Source organism: Lutra lutra, chromosome 10 (genome assembly GCF_902655055.1).
Source record: "Lutra lutra chromosome 10, mLutLut1.2, whole genome shotgun sequence".
NCBI lineage: Eukaryota > Metazoa > Chordata > Mammalia > Carnivora > Mustelidae > Lutra > Lutra lutra.
In genome coordinates, this window is record NC_062287.1 from 52,497,123 (window position 1) to 52,516,545 (window position 19,423).

Sequence of the window (19,423 nt, forward strand, 5' to 3'; positions counted from 1 at the left end):
GCCTCAGGCCTGGTGCCAAGCATGCAGAGGGATGGTCAGAAGGGGTGCCGGAGGGAACCCTAAGGCACCTTGGTGTTCCCACTTCCTGAGGCCAGCCACCACAGAAGGCCCCTGCATGCTTGAAGGCCACCCTGGGCACTGCTTCCTGTGACCTTCCTATGACCACATACCCTCAGAGCCACGAAAAGCCCTTTGCCATTTTATGAAGAGCAAGCCTTGTGCCTCTCTCTTCTGCCTTTAGGCCAGAACTCCCTATGCAGAGGTGGCCATGGTGCTGCCTGTCCCCCACACACCCCCCAGTCCCCGACACAGCCTCACGAGCCAAGATGCAGTCACTCCGCTTTGTAAACCTAGCACTTTTGTAACTGCCCCTTGGTTCACCCCAAAAGTCCAGCTTTCTTTTACAAATTACTCCTAAACCGGCTACTACAATTAGGGGCTGGGCCAAGGCCAGCCTGAGACAGCTTCTCACCTCACGTACCTCAATAACCACCCCATCCCTTTCCTGTGGTCTCTGCACTGACCATCTGAGTCTGCCTGGGGTGGGGGTGCTGGGGCGGGGGTTGGCAGGGGGCTGGGGGCTGCGGGGCTGATGGGGGTGGTTGGCAGAGAAATGAGGCCCTGTGATCATCTTGCAGAGCAAAACAACCTCAATAACCAGCCCATCAAAGGGAGGGGCTGGCTTTTTTCCAGGTCCTGGGGGGTCCTGGCTCAGGCAGCTCCATCTGCCTAGACAGCCCAGTGACCTCAGTCTCCTTCAAAACCTTCAGGACAGTGTGGCATCAAGCAGAGAATCATGGAGACGGTCTGATGCCATGTTCACCCCTGTCTGGGGCACGGGACCAAGGGGGTCCTGAGGAGAAAATTTGGCCTCTGGAAGCCAGAGGCTCACTGAGTAGTCCATAAGCACCCAGATCCCCATCCAACACAAAAACAACACAACAACCTTGTGGTGCCGCTTTCTGGCCCTGATTTCTGGGCAGGAAGTGTGTGACCCTCACTTAGCCTGGTCCTATTTCCCGCCAGCTTCCCTGGCCCTCCCACCCCAATATACAAGGCATTTCAAAGCTTTTGTCAACATTTCCCAGTTAGCTGGCAGCCATAGAATGTTCTAGTCCATTCTCATGCCAGGTCCCTCCCCAAAACCTAGGTTCCCTTTTACTGAGGTTTTGGGTAAAGGCCCAGTTGAGTCACATTGGAAATCCTCTAAGATCCTGCCAGCTAAAGACAAAGGTTAATGTGTTGTGACATGGGTACTCCCTCCCCAGTCCCAATTAGTTCACTTCATAAATCAGATATTGGGTTGTTTAATAAACACCCTTTTGTTTGAGACCTCATAGGTTCCCAAGCTCCCTCACACCCAGAGTGTCCTGTCACAGAACTCTAGAATGAATATGTTGTGCCATAGCACTCCTCTTTCTGAGCTGCCCCTTGCTGCCCTGTCTTTGTAGCAAACATCTGCTCATTCCTCAGCACCCTGCAGAAGCCTGGCCTCCTTGACTCACCGTGCAGTTAGTCCTAATCCGCTTTGTACCACCCTGTATCGGGTAAGGACTTTTACCACCACACTGCAGGTGTTCCCGGTCAGCACTGTGCTGTTCAAGATGTATCAACCAGCTCCCGGAGAAAAGCCCTGATTTGTAGCATTGGCCAATTTCCATGGTGCAAATACTCTCACTGTAGTCAATTTCGTTACCAAAGTGACGTCCCCGATCATCAAGAAAAAGATGCTCACAGTGGGCTCCGGAGAGCTAGAGGGAACCTGCCCCAACACAAGAATGGCGTGCATGGGAGGGCAGAGGCTCTGTCTCGCTCTCTCTATCCCCAATGCCCAGCACACGGAAGGTGCTCAAGAGATGCTTTTGAAGGACCTCTGCCACCCACAAAATAAGACTTTCTTACCCCATTATGTCCTCTCTTGCTCAAACTCCCTCTTGCTCGAAAGTTTTGCTCAAACATTTTCCTAGAGCTTAAGAAACATTGCAAAATTCCTAGCCTTTTAGAGACAGGCTTTAACCTACTTTAAGAGCATAGATTCTGGGATACCTAGGTGGCTCAGTCGGTTAAGCGGCTGTCTTGGCTCTGGTCATGATCCCTCGGTCCTGGGATTCAGCCCTGCATCAGACTCCCAGCTCAGTGGAAAGCCTGCTTCTCCCTCTCCCACTCTCCCTGCTTGTGTTCTCTCTCTCACTGTCTATCTCTCTGTCAAACAAATAAAAATATTTTTTTTAAAAAGAGCATAGATTCTGCAGTTAGACTGCCTGGAGTCAAATCTTGATGTTGCCACTTAATGGCTATGTAACCTTAGGCAAGATCCTTACCCTCTCTGTTTCCTTGTCTGTAAAGTGGAGGTAATAATGCCCACCTCATAGGGTTGTTATAAGGGTTCGATGAGGAATACATCTATAGCTTTTTGAATAGTGCCTAAAGTGTATATTTACTACATTACTTATTATCATCATTATTACCATCTTTCCTCATCTTTTACTTCTGTCTTACCTGCCCACTCTCTCACTGTCCCCTGCATAATTCACATGTATTTCCATCACCTGACTTTTGTCCAAGCCACCCCCACTGCTTGGAGTGTCTCACTCTCTCCTCTCCAGGGACCCAAACCCTGCCCCCATCCACAGTGGACACCATTCTCATACTCCACCACCCTCCCACTGAGCCCGTCCTCCTCTGGTCTTCCAGTACTCTTCTGGTTGGCATCTCCATGGATCTGAGAATTGGACCATCACATGTTCTGTTTATCCATAAACTCTGTTAAGTTTATGGATATTCCAAACCCAGGGCGGGGCTCTGGGAAATCAAAGATGAACCCAAACATCCCCCCACCGACTCCATGGGGAGTACAGTGGGAGAGAGACAAGTAAACAAAGTCCAATATCGTGGGCAGTGCTAAGGCAGACTGGACCACAAATGGGATGGCCAGCTTTAGCTACAACTCCCTAGTGCACACACGACTTTCCAGGATATAAAACACTTTGCTTCCTTTTTCTCACTTAATCTTCACAGAACTCTCTGAGACAGCAGCACAGGAGGGGCTTTTTTCAAAGACAAGGAAACTGAAGCTAAGAGAGAGGAAATGACTGTCCTGTGACCACACCAGGTTTAAGCCATGCCAGGTACATAGTAGGCCCTTGGCTATTGAATTAAATGTCATTTAATTCAAGGTAAGTGGCCAAGTTGAGGAGAGAACCCAGTCTGAATCCTCCTTCAGGATTATGTCTGCTCACTGTGAGGCCAAGAACAGGACTGAGTTTCCAAGTGCCAGGACTCTGATCCAGGTGAAGTTCAGCTCTACCAGCTAGCCATCCCTTCTAGGCAAAGCTGGATAGAAAAACGATCCTCCTCGCTCCAGAACTATGTAAGCAGAGACCGCAAGTCCCTTGATGGGGCTTAAAGGGGCTTCAGGCACAGGACTGGCCCTGTGTGTCTTCTGCTAGCCTTTCATCCTGTGACATGATACTTGATGATGGAGCCCTCCTGGGATTTTTGTACTTTCCAGTGTGGAACAATGGACTCTACTAAGTACTGCTGGGGCTAAAACCACGAGGCAAAGTGAAGTCACTCAGATGGCATGTCACACCTACTGGCACTCCCCTGAGTGAAGTCTGAAAGCTTTTGTGAGGGTGAAGCTCGTTCCCCTGAAATGTGGTACCCTCACCTCCTTTGAAGAAGAAGTGGGTTAGACAGGCTGTGTGCCCATCATCACTCCCAAGTGGAAAGACAGGCTCCCTTACTGAGAGGACTATCAGAATGGACATTCATTGTCTCTTTTTTGGCACAAGACCTGAGAGTGTTGTGCTAGGAGGAAACATAACTGACCATGAAAGGCAAAGAGGAAAGAACTGGCCTTCAGTCAAGCAGATCAGTCCAAATCTTGGCTGTGCCATGTGACCCTGGCAAGCACCATCATCTCTCTGTCTCAATGACTTCATCTACCAAGCCAGGATAAAAATACCTGTATTTACCTACCTACTGCAATTATAAGGACTAAGTGAGAAAATGCATGGAATATGCCTGGTTCCCTCCTCTTTCCTTCCTCCCTGTACTCCTTGCTCCACACTGGACAGAACTCTCCTAAAGTAGGGACTGCTTCTCACACTCCATATACACACTCTCAGCCTTCAGCACACTGCCTCCAAGGGGAGTTCCTCAGTTCGTGTTTGTTGAATAAATGAGTGAACTCCACTGCTTTCCTTGTGAAGAAACAGGTCCAGAGTGGTGGAGGGACTTGTCTCAGTTACATTGCCAGGGAGGACCTCAGAACATGAGATTCCCAGCCCTCTCTCTGTACACTACCTTGTGCATGCCATGCTCAGCAAAGACCTCTTTGTACACCAGACTCTTTCTTCTTTCAACCTCTTTTTTTTTTTAAGATTTTATTTATTTATTTGATAGAGAGAGAGCGAGATCACAAGTAGGCAGAGAGACAGGCAGAGAGGGAAGGGGAAGCAAGCTCCCTGCCGAGCAGAGAGCCCAATGCAGGGCTCAATCCCAGGACCCTGAGATCATGACCTGAGCCGAAGGCAGAGGCTTAACCCACTGAGCCACCCAGGTGCCCCTTCTTTCAACCTCTTTTTGGGGGAAACAGCCTTGGAACCATACCCCAGATCTGCTGGGCTCCAGAACCATGAACTCATTTCGTAAGGCCCACCAAAATCTCAAGTGGGATGTAAGCAGCCTTTTAGATCTGTTGCTCAGACATGGGTTTAACTAGGGCGGCAAGTGATGAGCCTCAGCTGGGACGCTGCCTCACCACCCTACTTCCCTGCATAAATCTGACCTTGAACAACAGCCAAAAGCTGAGGCTGAAGGCCAAATGACCTTGCCTGCTTCCCTTCGGCAGATCCCTGTTGCCAAAAGCAAAGAAAAGGACATACTCTCTTTCGTGATTTCTAAGACCTATTGTTTCAAATTCCAGAATCCCTAAAACCAGGATGGGACTTGACAGTAGATAATATCTTACAATTATAATTGGCAGCATTTATTCTTATGTGGTGGAACATAAAATAAATTTGTGTCTTGAAACTGTCTTAGATAAAGTGAGGTTCAACCTGAGCTGCCCAGACCAGTGTCACTGCAGGTCTGTGTGCTGTTTCTTTCCCCTGGGCTATTTGGAGTGTGGAGGCTCACTTTCCTCAGAGCTCTGTTCTTGGCACCCTCCAACAGGGAAAGTGGCCAGGGCCACAAAGTTGGTCAGTGGCAAGGCTGGGTCAGCTTCCTGTGGGCTGGACCTGCTTCTCCCCACATCCCTCCCCAGTGTCCCCCTTCAATCCCAAGAAATACGACTAACAACATTAAGGCCTAACACCGTGAAGCCAGCAACATTCCAAGTATTTTATTGTCATGAGTATTTTTAATCCTCACCAGAGCCCTGTGAGGTAGGAACAATTTTCAATCTCCATTTTATAGGTGAGTGTTATGGGATGAATTATATCTCCCCCAAAATGCACATGTTGAAGTTGTAACCTCCCATACCTAAGAATGTAACTGTATTTGGAGAGTTTGCAAAGAGGTAATAAAGTCAAATGAGGTCATTAGGGTGGACTCTAATCCAACAGGACTTGTGTCTTTGTAAGAAGAGGAAATTTGGACATGGAGGGAAACAGGAGGGAAGACCCAGTGAAGACCCAAAGGAGAAGTCTGCCACTTGCAAGCCAAGGAGAGAGGCCCTAGAAGAAGACGACCCTTGCCGACACCTTGACTTTGGACTTCTAACCTCCAGAAGTATGAGAAAAAAATACACTTCTGTTGTTTAAGTGCCCGGCCAGTGGTACTTTGAGACCAACCCCAGGGTGACTAGTCCAGGAAGGAAGCAGAGGCCCAGAGAAGTCAGACAACCAGGAAGAAGCTGAAGGGGGACAGTAGGCAGTTGCCTCCACAACCCATGCACTGAACCACCACCCCCACCACAGGGAACGCCTCATGACTCCAGCCCACAGCAGTGCCACTCCCCAAGGCTGCCACTATTCCTCTGCCCCCAGGCAGCCTGGCCAGCCCAAAAGGGCTCCTGGTGACCCCTCTGTCTCCGATCACTCCAAATATGGTGAGTACCACCAGCATGGGCCTGAGGCAGAGATGAGAAGATGGACCACCATGGTGGGGTTGAGAACAGAAAACACACACACACACAACCTCGTTTCCAGGGTTCTTGACTCCTAGTGTACTGCTCTTCGGTCTCTTCACACTGCCTTAAAATTACACCATAATACAAATACAGTCGGGTGCTCAACTCTAGTACGTATCCTGCCATCAAAAATCCAGTGCCGGGGCGCCTGGGTGGCTCAGTGGGTTGGGCCTCTGCCTTCGGCTCGGGTCATGATCTCAGGGTCCTGGGATCGAGCCCCACATCGGGTTCTCTGCTCAGTGGGGAGCCTGCTTCCTCCTCTCTCTCTCTCTGCCTGCCTCTCTGCCTATTTGTGGTCTCTGTCTGTCAAATAAATAAATAAAATCCTAAAAAAAAAAAAAAAATCCAGTGCCAAGTAACAGCTACCACTGGCCAGTCACCATTGCAACCATTACCTGTATGAACTCATTTAATCTTAACAACAGTCTCAGAGTTCATTAGCATAAACCCATTTGCAAGTGAAGACACTGAGGCCCACAGAGATTAAATAACCCAAAGGAATGCAGGCAGAAAGTGGCAGAGCTAAGATTTGAGACCAAGTCTGTCTGACGCAGAGACTCAGAGCCACCAAGTCACACACCTCTAGGAGATTCTACTCACAGGGAAGAATAGAATACAATGTGACTACTGCTCCTTGGGGCTGTGCAGTGCCCAGCCCTGTAAGCCTCCCCTGTTCCCACCCTCCTGTGTTTCTAATCTAAGGATGTAGATACCATTTCCCAAGGCCTGGGGGCACAGATCTGAGCCCATTTTCCTGTCTGACAGTACCCATTGGGGAAGACAGGCACAGAAACAAATGATTTCTACCCAGGGAGATTCCTGATCTGTTAGAAAGGCAGAGAGAGGAGAAGGGTGAGGGAGAGCTAAGAGAATCAGGGACCACACTGGGAGAGGAAACAAGAGGATGAAATGCCTCACCAAAGAGGACATCCTTGTGATGGGTATTGAAGGATGAGTAGAAGTTTTATAGGCAGACAAGGCAAGGAAGGGAATTTCAGCCATAAAGGACATCATGTGCAAATAATAATAATAATAATCGCTAATATTGATTAAGCATGCACTAGGTATCAGGCACAATGTTGGACACCATACTTGCATTATCTCATTATGTCCTCACAACAATCTATGCAATAAGTACTACAACCAGTTTTACAGATGACAAAACTGAGGCTCAGAGAGGGTGATTAAGCTGCTCAAATTCACACAGCTGGGAAGTGGTAGGACCAGGATTCCTACCCTGATCTCCTATCTCAAAAGCCTGTGTCCTCATCACTGCCATATTACTGTATTTGTACAGAAGCCTGGAGTTAAGAGTTAATAAAAGAACTTTAATGTTCCCTTAATAATTTCTCTGATTTTTCGAACTGTGATTAATGGTGATCAGCTCTTTCTCTGGCCTTGTCTGACCAGATGGTGGGGGTGCTTTCATACTCAGGGACACAGTGGACTCAAATTTGGCAGGGGGATGGGGCAGTGCGATAGGATAGAGCTTGTTTGTTTGGAAGCTTCTAAGGTCTTGTGAAATGTTCCATGTTTTTTGCTTTGCCTTAAAGAAAATCCAAACAAACGAGAAAACATTTCCTCTCTAAAGACCACCCCATTTTAAGAAAGGGAGGAAGATTTAGTGAATTCCATGCAAGTTGATTTGGTGCCCTGTTGGCCAGAGGCCCCAGCTCAAGTTTTGAGTGTTTTGTTCTGCTGTTTTTGAGGACTGGGTCAGCAAAATACAACCCAGGATTGTTTGTCTATTTTTCCCTGTTGCCTCATGACTCCCAGACAAGACTTGCCAAAACTCACTCTCCCACCAGGACTCTCAAAGAGGTCATTTTTGGGGTGAATGTAAGACAGAATTAAGAAAGGCTCAAAGGTGCAGGAAGGCTTTTCCAAATTTTGCACACAGACAGGGTGGTTATGTACTAGAGAGCAGAGCTGAGAGTCGGGAGTCTTGGGGGCTAGCCTTGGCTCTTTCTCTTACTTGTTTTGTGATGTGGACAAGACCCTCGGCTTCTCTGGACTTGTTTCCTTGTATGTGAAATAATGGGGTCAGTTACTCATTCAACAAACACAAAGGACCTTCCTCGAACAGGCATTATGCCAAGGGTTGGGAATACTAGGTATGAGATGGGGTCCCTGATTCAGGAGAGCTCCCAGTACAGGGCTGGGAGCAACTAGTAAAGGGAACAAAGAGGAAAGAGGGGCAGCCTCCCTCTGCAGCTGGAGAGGCAGGTGGGGTCAGGGACATACTATCTGGGCTAGACATTAAAGGGCAGGTAGAGCTTGCTAGAGCCAAAAATTGGGGAAAAGTATTCTGGCAGAGCCCAGGCTCAGTGACTGGAAAGAGCAAGGCTGTCTCAGAAACAGAGGCACTAGATGGGAAGGAGGGCAGGTGCTGGGAATGGTTGAGGGTCTAGGTAGACTACCTGACTTCAAGTCTTGGATCTACCACTTGCTGGCTATGTGACCTTCAGCAAAGTATTCCATCTCTCTGAGCCTAATTTCCTCATCAGACAACTGGGGATAGTAATTACACTCACCTGATAGAGTTCTGTAAGGCTCAGAGGAGTCGAACCACATAAACACTCAGAACAACACCTAGCACCTGTTACACACTTCGTGCAGGATAATTAGCAATATTGCTCTTACTTTATGCAGACAGTTGAGTGTCTAGCCTCAATCTTTCCCTGTGTCTTCAGGATATCCAGTCCCTTAGGAAAACAGACGATAAACTGACTATAGCAGTGGCTGCGAGTTGCCCCTCAGTTTTCATTTATCCGTACTTCTTTCTGTAATAAGAAATGAATTTTAGCCAGGCACTTGTCCACCCAAAAAAAAGACTGTATTTCCTAGCTTCCCTTGTAGCTAGGTATGGCCATATGACTAAAATCTGACCAATGGGATGTGAGAAGTGGTGTGCGCTACTTCTGAGGCATGTCCGTAAGTTGGGGGAGTCTGCCCCTCTTTGTCTCTCATTTATGCTAACTGGAATGCAGACATGTGGCAGGAGTAGCCATCATGGACCATGACATGAAGGCCGTATGCTGAGGACGGTGGAGTCACAATAGAGAAGGAACTTGGGCCACTGACATCATGGAGTACTCTGTCAGCCTGGGACTGATGACCTTCACAATTCTACGAAAGAATGTCAGCCTTACCAGCCCACTGTTTCTTTTCACATGTAATAACCAAACTTAATCAAAATAAATACTCCCAGGGCGCCTGCCTTTGGCTCAGTCATGATCTCAGGGTCCTGGGATCAAGCCCCACATCAGGCTCTCTGCTCAGCAGGGAGCCTACTTCCCTCTCTCTCTCTGCCTGCCTCTCTGCCTACTTGTAATCTCTGCCTGTCAAATAAATAAATAAAATCTTAAAAAAAAAAAAAACTCCCATCTTATCCATACAAGAGAAACCCACATGTAAGTTTCAGTAGAGGGATTGTTTCAGTACAGCAAGCCAAGGTGAAATTGATCTCACTGCCCCAAGCCTGGTCCAGTGAGCCTACAAAAGAACTCTAATGTCCCCTTTACCCCTGAGTTGGTTCAGTTCTTCTGCCAGAAACCAAAGATTTGTCTGAACCCCAGTTTCCTTGCCTGGGTCAGAAGACTGTCCAGATCCGTCAGTCCTCCTGCCTACATTCTGTCCCGGGTCCCTCTCCAGTCATAGGTTGACACCTCTGCTTCCTAAGGACAACTTCCCTGGAACATAGATGGCTCTTGCCACCTGCTATGATATGGGCATTGCAGTCGATGTATTCTCAGTACAAATGAGGGAGGCTCTTTGCCATGGCTTGCTAAACTGTTGCCTAAGGAATCCAAGCTCTCCTGGCAAATCTGGCATTAGGGAGTTAAAGCCTCTGTTGCCCGCATTTTCCCACATATTAAATAGGCAGATAACTGGGAACCTCACACTGAGCCTCATCTGTCCCTTAGCTTACATTCAGGATTTATTGAATCATAGTGTTCATCTGATAGAGGAAGACCCCACTCTTCCCCATGATGTGTGTTGCAGCCTAGTTCCATCTGGGAATCTTCACAGGAAGGGGCAGGAGATGCCAAAGTTTCATGGGATAAGATGCAATAACTACCAAAGTTTCATGGGATAAGATGCAATAACTATCATCTCCAAAGGGGCTGGGACAGGGGAAACATTACCAAGCTCTGGTTTCCATTTTCCTTACAACATGCTTTATCATGAGACGTGGGCTGTCATGGCAATGAACTGTCATGGCAGCTGGGCACTGGAAGAAGTCTGTGTCATGTCGCTATGAAAGACGAAATATTGGAGAAATAGACAGTTTGATGGAAATGTATCTCTTGGAGCTCAGTGGAAAATCCAGAGCTTGTTTCCGTGATGTCACTAAGTATCATGAGCCCACTCCAACACACGGTGCTTCCTCATATTGTCCCCAAGACTCCAAGGGGTCAAGTCCTCTCAAAAGGGGCTCCTAATGAGGGAAAACGTTTCCACTGCAGACTCCTACAACTGCACCCAGTTCCATGCTCTAATTTGGATGCCAGTGTCACTAGAGGTCTCATTCAAGTGAAGACTAGTATGTTCCACAGCAGAATTTTCCCACCTGTACTCTGTTCTCCTCTCCACACTGGCTTACTAATGAGTCCTTGGCATGTCTCCTGGTTAGGTCCAGGAAGCTATAAGACAGCCTTACATGTGAACTTCACCCGTTCTCTTTATTCATTCCAGCGTGCCAAATCTTCCCAATTTCCTAAGATCTAGTTCAAATAGCCCCTCCTCCAGGAAACCTTTTTTAGCTCACCCCCTCAGCTCCTATTGCTATTATTTTTTTTTATTTTTTTTTATCCTATTGCTATTATTAACAATAAAAATAATAGTAATTCTTTCAGCCCTTACAAAGAGCCAGGCACCATGCTGTTATTTACGAACATAATCATTCAATCAAATCCTCACAATGGGGCGCCTGGGTGGCTCAGTGGGTTAAGCCGCTGCCTTCGGCTCAGGTCATGATCTCAGGGTCCTGAGATCGAGTCCCGAATCGGGCTCTCTGCTCAGCGGGGAGCCTGCTTCCTCCTCTCTCTCTCTGCCTGCCTCTCTGTCAACTTGTGATCTCTCTCTGTCAAATAAATAAATAAAATCTTTAAAAAAAAAAAAATCCTCACAATGACCTCCTGTGGTAAGTGTTACTATGTCTATTCTATAGATGGGCAACTGAGGCAGAGAGAGATGAAGTGCTGTGCCCAAGGTCAGAAAGCTGCTCAGTGATTGAGTGAAGATTTGAGCCCAGGTGTATCTTCTAATAACCACTGCGAGTGGTGCACTCTCTCTCACACTTACTTCTTGGAACTGCCCTGGCACTCAACCTACATGTGTGCCCTCTCTTAGAATATGATCATTTCCTGATCCACTCCAGCTTTGGCAGCCTCCGATTCTGGGACCATTAGAGGGAACAGTGAAGGGGACACGGGGTCTTTTTCGGGGCTCTCTAGGAAGTACCACCAGTGTGTCTGTGGCTGTTTTCGTTTCTAAGAGCATCGCTGTCCCTGCCCTCCCCGCCCCCTGACCCCGCAGCCCTTCATGCAGGATGCAGCTTTAGAATTCCTGGACTCAGCTTCTGAGTATCGATTGTTTGCAGGAGCAAGTCAGCAATTTATGGCTTCCCGACAATGGCTCTGTGTTCTATAATAGAACTGGGCTTGTTTGCATTTCTCTCATCAAGCAAGGCACAGGCCTGGGGTCTGGCCTGCCCTTTTGCCTGGTGACCTGGAGTTATTCTGTCACCTGCCCCAACCGTCCAGAGTGGTGAACACAGCACAGGGCAGAAGGTTGAGCTCTGCTCTCAGAAAGCTAAAACCCAAACAAAACTACAGCTCTTGCCCCGAGAAGGGATTGTTACGATGCCGTTCTTTTAAATAGGTATTTTGGTACTTTAATAAAAGAAAAAAGGTGGGTTTAAATCCAGGATGGACATGTTGATCAGGGGGTAGGGAAGCAAGCACCTTGTAGACTGTTGGAGGGATATAAACTAATGTGATTTTTTTGAAGGACTAGTTAGTACCATTTATTGACATTCCAAATGTGCAAACACTTTAATGCAGCACTTCTGGTTCTAAAAATTTACCTTACAGATGTTCTTGTACATTACACAAAGATATATACATACAAAGATGTTTATTCTTGTGTTATCTATAACAACAAAAAATGTTAGGAATCTAAATGACCATCAATCAGTCGGGGACTTTTTAAATAAATAATTGTTTAACCACACTCTGGAACATTTTGTAGCCATTTTTTTTTTTAAGTACATTTGGGGGTGCCTGGGTGGTTCAATAATTTAAGTGTTCAACTCTTAATCTCAGCTCAGGTCTTGATCTCAGGGTTGTGATTTCAAGCCCTGCATTGGGCTCCATGCTGGGCATGAGGCTGATTTAGAAAACATAAAAATAAAAAAATAACATAGAATAAGTACATTTGTATGTGAAGAAATGGAACTTTCTCCAAAGTATACTGTTTAAATTAAAACAGCAAGATTTTTGGAGGGGTGCAGAGGTCGTGGGGAAACTGGATGTGAAAAAAGATATGTGTGTGTGTGTACATGCACATGCGTGTGAATCTACACATATAAAACAAAATCCAGGGGGTGCCTGGGTGGCTCAGTGGGTTAAGCCGCTGCCTTCGGCTCAGGTCATGATCCCAGGTCCTGGGTTCGAGCCCCGCATCGGGCTTTCTGCTCAGCAGGAAGCCTGCTTCCTCCTCTCTCTCTGCCTGCCTCTCTGCCTACTTGTGATTTCTCTCTGTCAAAATAAATAAATAAAATCTTTAAAAAAAATAAAAATAAAAATAAAACAAAATCCAGGAAAGCCATTAGGAAACTGTCAACATTGATCACTTCTGAGTAAAAGGCCTAAACTTCTGGAGTAGGAGGGAAACTAATTTTTCAGTGACTACCAATTTGAATTGGTTTAACTTTTTTCCCAAGTACATATATTACTTTACTTAAAAAGCATCCAGGTTGGAAAAATACATTCTTATCCCAACAGAATCCTGCCCTTCTAAACTATTGCCAAGTCTGTCTCAATACTCCTGTAAAGTGAGCCGCTCTAAGCGCTCCACCCCCTGGGGCTACAGCAGATCCACTTTGCACCCACTCTTAAGCCACGACCTCCTCCAGCTTCTGTGCTCTGCCCATGAGGCCCTGGGCCCAGCGCCCATCCTCCTGCTGCTGGATGGCCTGGAGGAGTCCCTCGAGGAAGACTGGGGGCCCCAGGGAGCGGCCTATATGGCTGTCGCGCTTCTCAACACAGCTGCCCACTTCAGCCACCAAATTGGGTCTGTTCAGGGTTGTGGGCTCACTGTGGCCCTCCAGATCGAGGAGGAAGAAGACCTACAGGGATACCCTGTAGCTGTCGCTGCTCCAGCAGTATTTCCCTGCCCTGTGCTGGCTGCAGGGGGATGTGCCAGGCCCCAGACAGCACCGCCTCCGAGCCTGCCTGGATCTAGGTGGTTGGGCCCTAGAGCAGAGTGGTGGGTGGCTTTCTGACCAGATGGAGAGATGACAAACTCCCTGTGGCCTACCCAGGCTGGTAACCTCAACTCAGACAAAGGTTCACGTTCTGGAGGCCAGCCTTGTGCTTCGGTGTGTGACCACCTCTCTATGCCTCAGTTTCCCATGGCTGGAATACTTACTTCAGAGACATGTGCAGAGTCATTCAAAGACCTAAAGAATATAATCCACTTTTTCTCTTTTGAAAAATAGCATTGTCGGGGCGCCTGGGTGGCTCAGTGTGTTGGGCCTCTGCCTTTGGCTCGGGTCGTGATCTCAGGGTCTTGTGATACAGCCCCACATCGGGCTCTCTGCTCAGCAGGGAGTCGTCTGCTTCCCCCTCCCTCTCTTCCTGCCTCTCTGCCTACTTGTGATCTCTGTTTGTCAAATAAACAAATAAAATCTTTAAAAAATATATCATTGTCATGTACCTATTATGCCCAATCAACATATTGTTTTGCTGTTTTGAACTTCATAAAAAGCTTCATGATAAATGTAACCTTCTGAGACTTCCTTCTTCTCCCACTCAATATTGTTACTAAGATTAGTCCAGGGGCGCCTGGGTGGCTCCGTTGGTTAAGCCTCTGACTTAAGCTCAGGTCATGATCTCCAGGTCCAGGATGGAGCCCCAGGTCAGGCTCCCCACTCAACGGGAAGTCTGCTTATCCCTCTCTGTCTGCCCCACCATGCTCTTTCTCTCTCTCTCTCAAATTACTAAATAACATTTTTTTTAAAAAAGGGGCCCCTGGATGGCTCAGTTGGTTAAGTGTCTGCCTTCAACTTCATTATCCCAGGGTCCTGAGATCAAGCCCTGCATAAAGCTCCCAGCTCAGTGGGGAGCCTATTTCTCCCTCTTTCTCTGCTGCTCCCCCTGGTTGTGCTCTGTCTCTCTCTGTCAAATAAATAAATAAAATCTTTAAAGATAAAAAATAAAAAATAAATGAAAAAAAAAAAGATGAGGCCACATTTTTTTTTTTAGTTCATTCCTTTTTCCCTACTGCATATAATTCTATGGGTGACTATACCCCAGTTTATACATCAAACTGACTTATTTACTGCTATGAACATTCTTAAGATTTTAATTATTGGAGAGAGAGTACGAGATATACAGAGAGAGAGAGAAAGACAGGTCATGCGTTGGGGGGAGGGGCAGAGGGAGATGGAAAACCAGACTCCTTGCTAAGCAGGGAGCCCAACTCAGGGAGCCAAAGGCAGACGCTTAACCTGGGCACCACCCAGGCACCCCCCTGCTGTGAACATCCTTGTACACATGTCCCAGTTCATGTATGTGAGGGTTTTTAGGGTACATACCTAGAAGCGGAACTGGTAGAGCAGGAGGTCTGCATATGTTCATCTTTCCTCGGTTATGTCAAACTTTTAAAAGCGGTGAAACCGGAATTCCCAATAAGCCACCTGATGACATTGATCATATCCAAGAACTTTCTTCGAACAGGGCCTGATTCAGAATAAAGCCTTACGAATTAAAACAAACAAAAACCGAGCTGCTGCTACATCAAGCACTGTGCTTTTACTTTATGTACATTTCCATGTAAAAGGTAAGTAAGGATCAGTATCTCAATTTATAGTGGAGAAAACACGGAAATTAAGTAAATTCCTGTGATGGTTGCCAATTTGGCTACACTACAGTACCTAGTTATTTAATTAAAATATGAAATCAATTCTAAGTGTTGCTGTCAAGTTATTTTGTAGATGTGGTTAATACTTACGATCAGTTGACTTTTAGATAATGGAGACTATCCTCAAAATCTGGATAGGACTCATCCAGTCAGTAAAAAATGGTTTAAGAGCAAAACTGAGGTTTCCTGGAAGAAGAAGAAATCTACCTCTGGCCTGCTGCTTGGGCTCCTACTTGAGAATATCCAGCCTTCTGGCCTGTCCTAGGATTCCAGACTTGCTGGCACCCATAATCCCAAAAGGCAGTTCTTTGCAATAAATCAATCTCTCCCTCCCTTCCCTTCTCCTCCCCTCCCTGCCCCCCCACCCCATATATGCACATATATTCTCCTAAAGGTTCTGTTTCTCTGGTAGAACCCTGATACTCTTCTTGAGATCACAGTGACAATAAATGACACAGTGGCATTTGAATCTATGTCCATCTGTCTTCAGAGTATTTGTCTCCCCACCAGATACCGGAGCAAGCTTGACAAAACACAGACAAGTTCATGTGACCAGCCCATGGGCAGGAAGCCTTTCATTGACCCCATCACCTACAGGATAAAATAAAAATGCCTAGCATGACTATGTCAAAGCTCTGTTGGTGGCAAGTGACAGAAAATGAACTTGAAGTGGCTTGAGAAAGCTTAATGCAGAGGAGGGGGAGGGTGTACTTACTGCCTTACATACTGGAGAAGTTAAGAAGATGTGCTGGTTTTTCCAGAACTAGTTTCTCTCTCTCCATCGCTCAGCTTTGCTTTCCCTTTTTTTTTTTTTTTTTTTTTTTTTTTTTTTTAATTTGTAATCTCTTTCTTGGTCATGCTATCCATTCACAGCGCAAAATGGTTGCTGTTGCTCCAGCCTGCACACTCCTAGATCCAGTTCTGGGGGAAAAGGGAGTTTATTTCTCCCATATCAAAAGTAGAAGGTGTAGGAAAATTGAGCTTTGGGGGCTCTGATTAGTCTGCTGTGGACATATGTCACTTTTAGCAGTGTTGTGCTATTCATCGGTTGGTCTGGGTCTACACTATGTGTATGGATGGGGCCTGCCCTACCCAACCAACATGGACTGAAAATAAGGTAGAGTAGATCCCTGAATGAAAATCAGGAGTTGTTACTGAAGTAGATGAGTGAGTGCTGCACAATCCACAAAGTCTACTGCAGCAGACCAAGGCTGGACATCACCTCACCCTTCCTCAACTCCTTCTCCTACCCCATACAACTTACGCTCACACAACCTCCTGTCACTCACCATTCCTTGAACATACCTGAAACCCTCCTTCCTCTATGCCTTTTTCCTGCTTTCTGCCTAGAATGACATTCCTCTCCACCCTCCTCCTAAAAAAGATTACTTTTCTTTCAGTACCATCTCAAACAGTAACTTCTCCAGGAAACCTTAGTGGATATTCCAAAATGAATTACCCTCTCCCTCTTCTTTGTTTTTACAGATAGGTTTTGTTTCGTTTTGTTTTGTTTGAGAGAGAGAGCACACATGGGGGTGTGGGGAATAGGGGAGAAGGAGAGAGAATTTCAAGCAGGCTCTATGTCCAGCACAGAGGCCAGTGCAGGATTCAATCTCACATCCCTGGGATCATGACCTGAGCTGAAACCAAGAGTTAGGTGCTTAACTGACTGAGCCACCAGGCGCCGCCAGACAATTTTTTTTTTTTACATGCAAACATTAGCACATTCTTCCTGATATTATGATGATTTAAGAGCCTGACTAGTTTCTCCTAATCTGTAAGTTCCTTGAGGGCAAAAACAACACATCTATCACCTCGTAACCCACACTGTGCCTATAACAGTGTATTGAATGTATTTGTTTGAGCAAGTGTTTATAAGGCTTCTGTTCTGTGGCAGGTTCTACATTGGGTTTTGGAGAAAACGCTATATAAAAATACAACTGGACCACATTTGCTTCTGTCTCAAATGGAATAGCAATTCCTTTCAGGGGCGACTTAGGTGATAGGCATAAGTCGCCCCTGAAAGGAATAGTAGTAAGTGAGAGCAACTAATCCAGAATTTGAACAGACAGTCTGACACTAGAGTGTACAATCTTAACCATCTCCCTGTAGTTATCATCTCCCAATGGTTAGAGTACAGGATACGGAATCCCACAAACCTGGGTTCAATTCCTAACTCCACCAGTTCCTAGGGGGGTAGGAGCTTAGGTAAGCTGTTACATTTTTCCAAAACTGCCATGTCCTCCGTCTAGAAAGTGGGCATAACATTTATAGCTACCTTGTGAGACGGTTGTGAGAATGAAAAGAGTTAAATCCACATAAAAGCATTCAGCTCAGTGCCTGGCACAAAGTCAGAGCTAGGTGAATGTTTCTATTATTACATTCCCCAGAAACATGGAGCCCCTCAGGTATGGTTTGGAAGGGAAAAAAACTAAACAGAGATAACATAAAATAAGAATTAGATTTTAGGCCAGGGAGAAGATAGAAGAGGAAGTAGGGTGTTAAGGAACTGAGCAACAGAGTGGGAATTCTGAAGGAAAAGTCAGCCCATGAGAAATTCTGAGTAACAATGTTGGCCAATAAAAGGATCATAATGGGGGCGCCTGGGTGGCTCAGCCAATTAAGCATCTGCCTTCGGTTCAAGTCATGCATGATCCCAGATCCCTGGAATCAAGTCCCAGGTCGGGCTCCTTGCTCAGCAAAGAGCCTGCTTCTCAATCTACCTGTGCCCTGTCCCCCTCTCTCTCTATCTCTGACAAATACATAAAAAAATCATTTTTAAAAAATGAGGATTACGATGATAATCACAGTTACAAAGTGCTTATCAAGTACCAGGCAGTTTTAAGTATTTTCTACACAGCAATTCAGTTCTCAAAATAATACTATGAGACACATGGCATTATTTTCCTCATTTTATAAACAAAGAAGCTGAGCCCCAGAAAAGTAAAATCATTTGCCTGAAGTTCAACAGCTAGTGACTGGTAAAGCCAAGATATAAAACTCCCGCAGCCTGATTTCCAGGTCTTTCTTCTTAATTATTATGCTACAAGGCAGAGGGCAATTTGGGGGGCGGGGAATGAAAAAATTCAGAATTCAATGAAATCATCCGAAATGGGGACCAAGGTTTCTGCAGAAAGATGTCCCATCCCAGTATCATTTATTGAACACCTGCTATGTGGCAGGAGCTGCTTTCGGTGTTTAAATGTATCACTTAATCCTCACAAAAACCTTAGGAGATAGGAACTGTCAACCCCATGTTTAGAAGATGAATTTGAAATTAAGTAATTTACCCAGGGCTACACAGCTAGTAAGCAGAACCAAGACTGGAACTCAAGTACATCTACCTTTAAAACCCTCACTCCTGTCCTTACAGCAAAATTTGGCAACAAGTTAAATGCCCAGTAACAGAACAGTTAAATAAATTTGGCTCTACCTACTTATGAAAATTCAGCTTCTAAAACTTAGGATGTTAATAGCATGGGCAATTTTTCTCATACTAAGTGAATATTTTACATGAAGAGATAAAATTGCATTTATAGCCTGACCTCAGCTCGGTTAAAATGGGCATTTAAAAAAAAGAAAAAAAAAGATTGGAAGTAAAGGTGCCAATTGCCTCTGGGTAGTATAATTATAGGTGACAATTTTTTCCACATCTCTATACTTTTCTGTACTTTATAAATTTTGTACAATGAACATGAGTATGTTTATAATCGGAAACTTAAAAGGAACGATCTTAAAAATGAGGCTCCATGTTTTATTTGTTGAGGGCCCTTCTCAGTACTGGTGGCAGAGATGCAAAGGAGGCTGTGTGCACAACCTCTGTCATCTCCTGTGCCAATGCCAGAGTCCCACTAGCAAAAGAAGAGTCCTAATGCCTGAAATAGGGATGTATTAGCAGAGAAACCTTAGAACCTGAAACTCCAGATTCTCTGTTCCAGCAGAAGCATCCCATTCCCTCTTGCTGGAGGAAAGCAGTCTCTCCTTGTCTGCAGTTGCTACAAAAGTCTGACCTAAGGCAAGTACTTGATAAGGTGACACCTGTCCTCCTCAATACCTGACCGATTGCCCCAGTGGCTTCCAGGCTAAGAGCCAGAGTCAGGTATTGGCCTGGGCTGGAAAACAAGGGTCTCTGTCCTG

General features: G+C 46.0%; 1 pseudogene; it reads left to right on the forward strand.

The window, feature by feature from the left end:
* The first annotated feature begins 11,269 nt into the window (after nt 1-11,269).
* On the forward strand, nt 11,270-15,814 carry LOC125079704 (ATPase SWSAP1-like; annotated as a pseudogene).
* The last annotated feature ends 3,609 nt before the right edge of the window (nt 15,815-19,423 follow it).